The sequence below is a fragment of the Schistocerca serialis genome, chromosome 1, assembly GCF_023864345.2.
Source record: "Schistocerca serialis cubense isolate TAMUIC-IGC-003099 chromosome 1, iqSchSeri2.2, whole genome shotgun sequence".
Classification (NCBI taxonomy): domain Eukaryota; kingdom Metazoa; phylum Arthropoda; class Insecta; order Orthoptera; family Acrididae; genus Schistocerca; species Schistocerca serialis.
In genome coordinates this window covers 277,401,434-277,412,419 of record NC_064638.1, presented here as the reverse complement: position 1 = coordinate 277,412,419, position 10,986 = coordinate 277,401,434, and the positions used below count along the sequence as shown (strand labels likewise).

The following is a 10,986-nucleotide window of genomic DNA, read 5'->3' as shown; positions in this document are numbered from 1 at the left end:
TCTTTTCTTGCCTTGTTTCCCAGACTCTTCAACAGTTCCGCTGGCCAATCATCAATTCCACATGCCTCCCTATTCTTCGTCTCCTTCAGCGCCTTTTCTACTTCTGCTTCCAAGATGGTAAATCCCTTTCCATCTTGCGGCACATATTGCTCCTTTTCAACATTAATTTCGCTTTGCATTTCATCCCCCTTACACAGACATTCAATATATTCTTGCCATCTGTACAAAACCTCCTGTGGTTCTGCTGCTAGAGTACCATCCGCTCCCTCTATTTCCATGTTATTCCTCTTTCTTTTACGTTCAAAAACTATCTCACTAGCCAGTCTATACATCATTTCATACTTTCCCTCTCTCTCCATTTTCTCTATTTCGTCGCATTTCTATTTCATTCATTTTTCTCTTGCTTCTTCAGTTTCTCTTCTTAATTCATTATTCAGTTTCCTGTACCTCTTTTTGCCTTCTTCAGTTTCTACACTTTTCCACTTTCTGCGCTCTTCCATCTTTTTCGTGAGAAGCGGTAAATTCGGGTTTGAGTCTCGGTCCAGGACACTGTGAGTCTGGAAGCCTCAAATTCTCGCCCATCCCTTCCTTTTCTTTCCCCATTCTCTATTTCATAAAAAACAATGTGGTTTCACTCATCTACTGCGGTATTTACACCGAGAGTGAAATTCCAGTGGTAGGTTCCGTCATTATCTGCAACGTAAGATGGATCTACACTACTAACTGACTAATTGTAAGTCTATTTTTCTTTTCTTGTGTTGTCATCTGGCTTGAGCTTATTTGAGCATATTGCCAACAACTTGGTACAAACATAAAACGACATGTACAGCGAAATCATAATGTAAATAGTTTGAACAACGATATTAAGTTATTTTACAAATTGGGAATTTGTGGTAAGGTCTTATGGGACCAAACTACTAAGGTCATCGGTCCCTAAGCTTACACACTATTTAATCTAACTTAAAGTAACTTACGCTAGGGACGACACACGCACCCATGCCCGAGGGAGAACTCGAACCTCCGACGGGGAACGGCGGGCGAACCGGGATAAGACGCAGCTACCTCGCCCGGCTTATTTTACAATTTCCACTTAGGTTCAGTAATCATAGGTAAGGCATACTGGCATATCAACGTATAAGATACAGAATTCGACGGAGATTGAGAAGCATACTCCTGGAATCAGAGTGTTTATGCAGCCACACACAATGTGCCGGATGTTCATCGTTCCGGCGGTTTGAATACGCGCGCCCTTCCGCTACGTTGTCGGCGGAGAGCCGTCGATGAGAAGCGTGGAGTGTTTGGGGAAGCAAATAGCGGCAGTTGGCTCTGGGAATTGCTTGTTGTAACATCTCCTGTTTGTGATCCACCGGTGTGGTCTACGGAAGTTCGGCGTCGTAGCATGGAGTGTTACTGTTTTTCTTTCGGGAACACAGCGATGGCTGGGAATAGTGATATGAGGATTCCACGTAGTACTTTCAACAATCTGTCTAAGAGAATTGTTTTATTATTGCCTGTGGTACTGATAATGCAAAAGCGGACATTACATGAAGAAAGAAGGTATTTTTGTGGTGTAGTAGACTGGCGATGTATACTGTTTGTCGGTGAGATTCCATAACATCGCTGTAGCAGTCGGTCGGATTTGTCCACGCACGCCTTCTAAGATGGTACAAGTTGGGTGATGCATACAGATGCATTAACTACATTGTGATCCGTTACTGAGGTCTTCAGTGTCACTGTGTCTCAGAGTGTTAACTTTTGATGTAGACTCGGGATCGGTAGTGCAAGGTACCCTGACTCTACACTGCAGAGCCAAAGAAACTGGTACACTAGGCCCCCACGAGCACGCAGAAGCGCCGCAACACGACGTGGCACAGAACCGACTAATGTCCGAAGTAGTGCTGAACGGAACTGACACGATGAATCCTACCGGGTGTCCATAAATCCGTAAGAGTACGAGGGGGTGGAAATCTCCACTGAACAGCATGTTGCAAGGCATCCAAGATATGCTCAATAATGTTCATGATTGGGGAGTTTGGTGGCCAGTGGAAGTGTTGAAACTCAGAAGAGTGTTCCTGGAGCCACACTGTAGCAATTCTGGACGTGTGGGATATCGCATTGTCCTGCTGGAAGTCCGTCGTAATGCACAATGGACATGAATGGATGCAGGTGATCAGACAGGATGCTTACGGTGTCACCTGCCAGAGTCGTATCTGGACGTATCACGGGCCCCTTTGACTTCAACTGCACATGCCTCACACCATTATAGAGCCTCCACCTGCTTGAATAGTCCCCTGCTAACGAGCAGTATCCGTGGATTCATGAGGTTGTCTCCAAACCCGTACACGTCCATCCGCTCTACACAATTTGAAACGAGACACGTCCGACCAGGCAACATGTTTCCAGCTATCGAGAGTCCAGTGTCGGTGCTGATTGGCCCAGGCGAAGTGTAAAGCTTCGTGTCGTGCAGTCATCAAGGGTACACGAGTGGAGTGGGCGTTCCGTTCCAATAGCCCATATCGATGGTATTTCGTTGAATAGTTCGCACGCTGACACTTGTTGATGACCCGGCATTGAAATCTACAGCAATTTGTTGCAGGATTGCACTCTTGTTACTTTGAACGTTTCTCTTAATTCGTCATTGGCCTCGTTCTTGTAGTATCTTTTTCAGGCCGCAGCGATGTCGGAGATTTGATGTTTCAACGCATTCCTGATATTGACGATACACTCGTGAAATGGTCGTCTGGGAATACCCCCACTTCATCGCTACTTCGGAAATGCTGTGTCCCATCGCTCGTGCGCCGACTATAACACCACGCTCAAACTCACGTAAGTCTCGATAACCTGCCACTGTAGCAGCAGTAACCGATCTAACAACTGCGGCAGACACTTTTTGTCTTATATAGGCGTTGCCGACCGCAGTGCTGTTTTCTGCTTGGTTCAAATGGCTCTGAGCACTATAGGACTCAACATCTGAGGTCATCAGTCCCCTAGACTTAGACCTACTTAAACCTAACTAACCTAAAGACATCACACACATCCATGCCCGAAGCAGGATTCGAACCTGCGACTGTAACAGCAGCGCGGTTCCAGACTGAAGCGCCTAGAACCGCTCTGTCACAGCGGCCGGCTCCGTATTCTGCCAGTTTACATACCTCTGTATTTGAATACGCATGCCTGTACCAGTTTCTTTGGCGCTTCAGTGCATTACCGACAGCCGGCCGCAGTAGCCATGCGGTTCTAGGCGCTACAGTCTGGAACTGCGCGACCGCTACGGTCGCAGGTTCGAATCCTGCCTCGGGCATGGATGTGTGTGATGTCCTTAGGTTAGTTAGGTTTAAGTAGTTCTAAGTTCTAGGGGACTGATGACCGAAGAAGTTAAGTCCCATAGTGCTCAGAGCCATTTGAACCATTTTTTTGCATTACCGACAACCAACGTCCAGAACTGCGTAAACTGCTGGGCAGTCGGCACTACAGAACAAATATTGCTGGCAGCTACGGGTTTCGAGCAGCACCGCTCGGCGCGGAACAACGTCATTGTTGCTTGAATCTGATGCAAAGTGGTATCACGAAGTGTGGCCCTTTTGGCTGTTCCGTCGTTGTCGTGTCACTTGCTGCTACTGGTCTAGTTCGCCTAAGTTACGGGAAGTTGTGAAGTTTTTATTTTTACTAATTTGCTCACTGCGGTAGGGGCCAGCAGTTTTGCTTTACACCCTTACGTGGAATGTGCTTCACACATCTTCCCAATGTGTGTTGTCTGTGTAGAGGGCTATCCAATTCTGCTAAATTACTGAAGTGTTTGCGTCCGGCCCCGCGTGGGGGACACAGTGGAAGTTTTTCCTGCAATCATAACATTGGTTAAGTTGTTATACGCTGTAAGGATTATGAGGCTTAAACATTAAGACTGTGACAGTGGTGTCCCGCATGATTCTAAGTAAAACCGAGGCGTTAAGGCACGGTACGCCACCGTGCTGCTCCACTGCTGGTTAACGTATATTCAAATTTTTAAAAAAGTACAATTTTAGAATTACTGGTGCTCAAAGGGCCACCTCCTGTAACTTGAAAATGGTCACCACGGCAATTTAACTTTTTGGTTTCAGATAATTTAAATCAGAAGTAAGGCTATTAAGCAAGAATCCTTCAGCATAACTTTATCTTAAACTGCGCTCGGCCACCAAATACCGCTGCTCGATTTGTTTCGGTTGTGGTATTTGAACAGTAGCGAGTTAAAGCGCAATGCTGAATAATAAGCCGGTGCAGTGGGCATTAGTAATCGTGTTGTACGTGTGTGGTTTGTAGGGGTTAATGTACAATGTGTGTGTGAGTGTTTGTGTGTGTGTGTGTGTGTGTGTGTGTGTGTGTGTATGTGTGTGTGTGTCTGTGTGTTTGTGTGTGTGTGTGTGTCCGTTCCTTGTATTTTACGTGTATTGTGAGTGGTTATTGTCTAGGGAGCAAAGTAATTAAATTCAGATTTTATTCCAAGTTTTATTACTGTTTTATCGAATAAAACTTTTATTAATGAATGTATATACTTTAAAGATAGTAATATCAATCAGTCTGGGAACGTTGTAAGTGGGCCGTTGGCTTGTACCTGCCTTAGTTGCAGGTTTAGATCGGTGCTTATGACTGGAGAAACCGTGGTGCCCAGCGTGTCCCCTGCGATTACCAGCGCTCCACTACCAACCGCGATAAATCCTGCACAACAGTATACAAAATTTCATACATGTGCATTGTTGTCTCATATGAAACATGTGGTGTCACCGGCAGACACCACACTTGCTAGGTGGTAGCTTAAATCGGCCGCGGTCCATTTAGTACATGTCGGACCCGCGTGTCGTCACTGTGTGATCGCAGACCGAGCGCCATCACAAGGCAGGTCTCGAGATACGGACGAGCACTCGCCCCAGTTGTACGACGACTTTGCTAGCGACTATACTGACGAAGCCTTTCTCTCATTTGCCGAGAGACAGTTAGAATAGCCTTCAGCTAAGTCAATGGCTACGACCTAGCAAGGCGCCATTAGCCTTACATAGTTTGATAGTTATCGTATGAAATGTCTCATCAAGAACGATGTATACAACAAGGATAGATTAAAAGTTAAGTATTCCAGCAGCTACATACTTTTCTTTATAACATTAATAAGTATCCTGTTTCAGACCTCTATCTAGCCTACTTGAGATTACGCGTGCCTTTCGGCTACTTCAGTGTGGCGTAGCTGTCTCGTTACGCCACAACAAAACAAAAATGTGCTTTGTATATTTGAGGCTCTACGTGAGGATAAGTTAAAGAAAGGCAAAACTATGTTTATGGTATTTGCAAACTTAGAGAAGGCTTTTGACAGTGTCGACTGGAACACTCTCTTTCAAATTCTAAAGGTGGCAGAGGTAAAACACTGGGAGCGAAAGGCTATTTATAATATTTACAGAAACCAGATGGCAGTTGTAAGAGTCGAGAGGCACTAAAGGGAAGCAGTGGCTGAGAAGGGAGCGAGACATGGTTGTAGCCCACCCCCGACGTTATTCAATCTGTATATTGAGCAAGCAGTAAAGGATACAAATGAAAATTTGGATTAGGAATTACGGTCCAGGGAGAAGAAATAAAAATTTTGAGGTTTGCCGGTGGCATTGTAATTCTGTCAGAGACAGGAAAGGACTTGGAAGAACAGTTGAACGTAATGGACAGTGTCTTGAAAGGAGGATATAAGATGAACATCAACAAAAGCAGCACGAGGATAATGGAATGTAGTCGAATTAAATCTGGTGATGCTGGGAGAATTAGATTAAGAAATGAGACACTTAGAGTAGTAAATGAGATTTGCTATTTGGGAAGCAAAATAACGGATGATGGTCAAAGTAGGGAGGATATAAAATGTTGACTGGCAGTTGCAAAGAAAAAGCGTTTCTGAAGTAGAGAAATTTGTTAACATCGAGTATAGATTTAAGTGTCAGGAAGTCCCTTGAAAGTATTTGTATGTAGTATAGCCATGTATGGAAGTGAAACATGGACGATAAACAGTTTAAACAATAAGAGAATAGAAGCTTTTGAAATGTGGTGCTACACAAAAATGCTGAAGATTAGATGGGTAGATCGCGCAACTAACGAGGAGGTACTTAATAAAAACCGAGCGCGGTGGCGCAGTGGTTAGACACTGGACTCGCATTCGGGAGGACGACGGTTCAATCCCGCGTCTGGCCATCCTGATTTAGGTTTTCCGTGATTTCCCTAAATCACTCCAGGCAAATGCCGGGATGGTTCCTCTGAAAAGGCACAGCCGACTTCCTTCCCCATCCTTCCCTAATTCGATGAGACCGATGACCACGCTGTCTGGTCTCCTTCCCCAAAAAAACAACAACAACAACTTAATAAAATTGGGGAGAAGACCAGTTTGTGGTACAACCTGACTCAAAGAAGGGATCGGTTGGTAGGACACTTTCTGAGGCATCAAGGGATCACCAATTTAGTGCTGGAGGGCAGCGTGGAGGGTAAAAATCGTAGAGGGAGACCAGGAGATGAATACGGCAAGCAGATTCAGAGCGTTGTATGTTGCAGTAGTTACTCGGAGATGAAGTGGCTTGCACAGGATAGAGTAGCGTGGAGAGTTACATCAAAGCAGTCTTTGGACTGAAGACCACAACAAAAATTTGTGACACAGAGAGGGCTCCTTTAATTTCAGAAGGTTGTGGAGTAAACAGTTTTGCTGTGCTTCGAAGAAACTACAGGAAAACGGGAAGTAGTTTACATTTTCTTTTTCCTTCCTAGAACAGTCGCAGAAAAGGCTGTCCTTTGTGTCTATTCGTTGTAAGTTGGAAGGAGTTGAACTACTAAGGTTAAACGTCTTTCCTTTTGGCCCTACATTGTACTACACAGAAATATGCTCATCTACGATTTATCTAAATGCTAATTTCTATCGCACAAGGAAAACTATTTCAAATGTACGTAAACAGTGAACAGCATCTGTGGAAACGTGTAAACAATGGACTGACTGTTTTCCACGAAGCTACACTCCTGGAAATTGAAATAAGAACACCGTGAATTCATTGTCCCAGGAAGGGGAAACTTTATTGACACATTCCTGGGGTCAGATACATCACATGATCACACTGACAGAACCACAGGCACATAGACACAGGCAACAGAGCATGCACAATGTCGGCACTAGTACAGTGTATATCCACCTTTCGCAGCAATGCAGGCCGCTATTCTCCCATGGAGACGATCGTAGAGATGCTGAATGTAGTCCTGTGGAACGGTTTCCCATGCCATTTCCACCTGGCGCCTCAGTTGGACCAGCGTTCGTGCTGGACGTGCAGACCTCATGAGACGACGCTTCATCCAGTCCCAAACATGCTCAATGGGGGACAGATCCGGAGATCTTGCTGGCCAGGGTAGTTGACTTACACCTTCTAGAGCACGTTGGGTGGCACAGGATACATGCGGACGTGCATTGTCATGTTGGAACAGCAAGTTCCCTTGCCGGTCTAGGAATGGTAGAACGATGGGTTCGATGACGGTTTGGATGTACCGTGCACTATTCAGTGTCCCCTCGACGATCACCAGTGGTGTACGGCCAGTGTAGGAGATCGCTCCCCACACCATGATGCCGGGTGTTGGCCTTGTGTGCCTCGGTCGTATGCAGTCCTGATTGTGGCGCTCACCTGCACGGCGCCAAACACGCATACGACCATCATTGGCACCAAGGCAGAAGCGACTCTCATCGCTGAAGACGACACGTCTCCATTCGTCCCTCCATTCACGCCTGTCGCGACACCACTGGAGGCGGGCTGCACGATGTTGGGGCGTGAGCGGAAGACGGCCTAACGGTGTGCGGGACCGTAGCCCAGCTTCATGGAGACGGTTGCGAATGGTCTTCGCCGATACCCCAGGAGCAACAGTGTCCCTAATTTGCTGGGAAGTGGCGGTGCGGTCCCCTACGGCACTGCGTAGGATCTTACGGTCTTGGCGTGCATCCGTGCGTCGCTGCGGTCCGGTCCCAGGTCGACGGGCACGTGCACCTTCCGCCGACCACTGGCAACAACATCGATGTACTGTGGAGACCTCACGCCCCACGTGTTGAGCAATTCGGCGGTAGGTCCACCCAGCCTCCCGCATGCCCACTATACGCCCTCGCTCAAAGTCCGTCAACTGCACATACGGTTCACGTCCACGCTGTCGCGGCATGCTACCAGTGTTAAAGACTGCGATGGAGTTCCGTATGCCACGGCAAACTGGCTGACACTGACGGCGGCGGTGCACAAATGCTGCGCAGCTAGCGCCATTCGACGGCCAACACCGCGGTTCCTGGTGTGTCCGCTGTGCCGTGCGTGTGATCATTGCTTGTACAGCCCTCTCGCAGTGTCCGGAGCAAGTATGGTGGGTCTGACACACCGGTGTCAATGTGTTCTTTTTTCCATTTCCAGGAGTGTATTTACATCGGTTTATTATAGGTTAAGCAGAATCCTGCTGCTCTCGCTGCTTCCTAGAGTCCCTTGGTGCGACCTTTCTGTGTCAGTTGCGCGCTTCTTCCTCTCTCGCATTGTGGTGCAGCAGGTCTCGTCACCTCGTTGTCGGCCGCCAGCGCACTTGGTTTCCCACGCCACTAGCGTGTCGGTTTTCAGATTCCCGCGTCACCGCGAAGAATCTTGTCGCCGTTCGGCGGAATCGTTCCTTCAGCGTCGGAATTGCGGCAGTCTGGCGAAGTTGCCTGGTGGAGTAATCTCGGGAAAGGTGCAACGCCAGCCTGAGAGCCTTGTTCTGCACCGTTTGCAGCATCTTCGGTGATGAACCGACAGCATTTCCCTACACCATTTCACCATACTCCAGCACTGACGTGATAGAGCCATCAGGTGCATTGAGATGCCGCAGTGTGAGGGCAGCACGGTGGTGGGGGTGAGCCGGCGCTTTTCTGCTCACCTCCTGTACATGCACCTTCCCCTTCAGACATTTTCCTTACAGTCGGCACATACAGGGTGCGGCAGCGTTCATAGTAGGATGTTAAAAACATACCATCAGGCAGTAACTGTAATTTATTTATTACCTCTTACGTCAATTAATAGTTAAAGTTATGCCATTTACTAATGTATAAGTCATTGTACATTGCGTGGATTACTTTTTGATTATGATTCCTGTCAAATGATGCCCCCTCTGCACAGCACATTCATCTAGGCGGCGTTGGAAGCTTTCCTTAACTAGGCGTAACGTATTCCCTGGGACATTGTCGACGGCAGTTGTGATGCGATACTGCAACTCAGGAATGGTGGCACAACGTGTTCGGAACACTTCTCGCTTCAGGTAGCCCCAAAGGAAAAAGTCTGCACATGAAAGATCAGGTGAGCGAGGCGGCCAGGAAATGTCACCAAAACCGGAAATTAATCTACCGGGAAATGTCTCCAGCAAGAAATCCATGCAAATTCTGGCCACCATTCCCGAGTAGAAGGATCGTATCAGAACTGCTGCCGGCAATGTACCTGGGAATACGTTACCATCATTTGACAGGAGTTATATTCAAAAAGTAGTCCATGCAATGGACAATGACTTACACATTAGTAAATGGCATACCTTTAACTATTAATTGACATAAGAGGTAATAAATCAATTACAGTTACTGACTGACAGTGTGTTTTTAATATCACACTATGAACGCTGCCGCACCCTGTAATTTAAAAGAAAAATTAATGAATTCAGGCACTTCATAGTAATTACTAGTTTAATTTAGACAGAACTGAAATAGAGTAGGAAAAGGTCGGGACCGTTCTTCTACATATTGTGCTGCGTACCAGGCATACTTGAGTAAATTCATACAATGCGGTGACGCAAGCCGACAGTGCGGAAATGACTGAAGTTTGAGAATACTATTCCGCTAATAAACCTGAAATGACAAACACCTGACGGAAGTTATACTACCCCAAACTTTTCAGACAAATGCTGTAGAGTCTTGAATTTTTTTAATTTTTTAATCCAGTGGCTAAATCACATAATTAATTCAGGATGAAATCCGTACTATATTAACAGTGTTTTTGTTGTCCTCGTAAAAACAGAAGTGTCGTTAGGTCCAGGTCATGAGTTCAACAAAAGCAGTGAATTGTTTTCTGCACATGGTAAGAAGACATTTCGGATGTTACAATGAAACTGTTCTCTCCCATTTTTACAGATTTTGCAACGTCAATCACAAGATTTTTGCGAGTAAATAGCACTTCCTTTTTCATTTTTTGTCCTAATTTGCCTTGATGTTCCTGAGTAATCCACTGATATTTATCACTAAACTAAAACTAAACTCCTACCAAACAGGCCTTGAAGGCCTATCGGTACCGACCGGCCGCCGTGTCATCCTCAGACCACAGGCGTCACTGGATGCGGATATGGAGGGGCATGTGGTCAGCACACCGCACTCCGGCCGTATGTCAGTTTCCAAGACCGGAGCCGCTACTTCTCAATCAAGTAGCTCCTCAGTTTGTCTCACAAGGGCTGAGTGTACTCCGCTTGCCAACAGTGCTCGGCAGACCGGATGGTCACCCATCCAAGTGCTAGCCCAGCCCGACAGCGCTTAACATCGATGATCTGACGGGAACCGGTGTTAACACTGGGGCAAGGCCGTTGGCGATATTTATCACTGGCGTTGTTTTAAACGAATGTGTCTTAGCGAGCGACAGTTGGGTTGCGATCCCGCCGCTGTTCAGGTCGTCTCCAGACACGTCTCTGGTCTGGAATTTCATTGACTGGAGTAGCATTGTCTTCAGTGACGAGCCCCAATTCGAAATGAGACCCGATGATCAGCGAAGACGTGTCTGGAACCGCCGCGGGCAGAGGTGAGTTACCAACCTCAATGTCGCCCGCGATGCGGCCCGAGTGATGGTCTGGGGTGTCATTTCTTTTCATAGCAGGACACTTTTGATTTTCATCCGTGGCGCGGAGGAAATCGATATAGGTGACGTACATGTATAAACAAACAAATGATAACAAATTCAGAAAAATTGGATGATTTATTCGAGAGAA

The 10,986-nt window shown here is 46.6% G+C and overlaps 1 pseudogene; it reads right to left on the bottom strand.

Moving 5' to 3' along the window:
* Nucleotides 1-10,474: 10,474 nt before the first annotated feature.
* On the bottom strand, nucleotides 10,475-10,592 carry LOC126425290 (5S ribosomal RNA; annotated as a pseudogene).
* Between the last annotated feature and the right edge of the window lie 394 nt (nucleotides 10,593-10,986).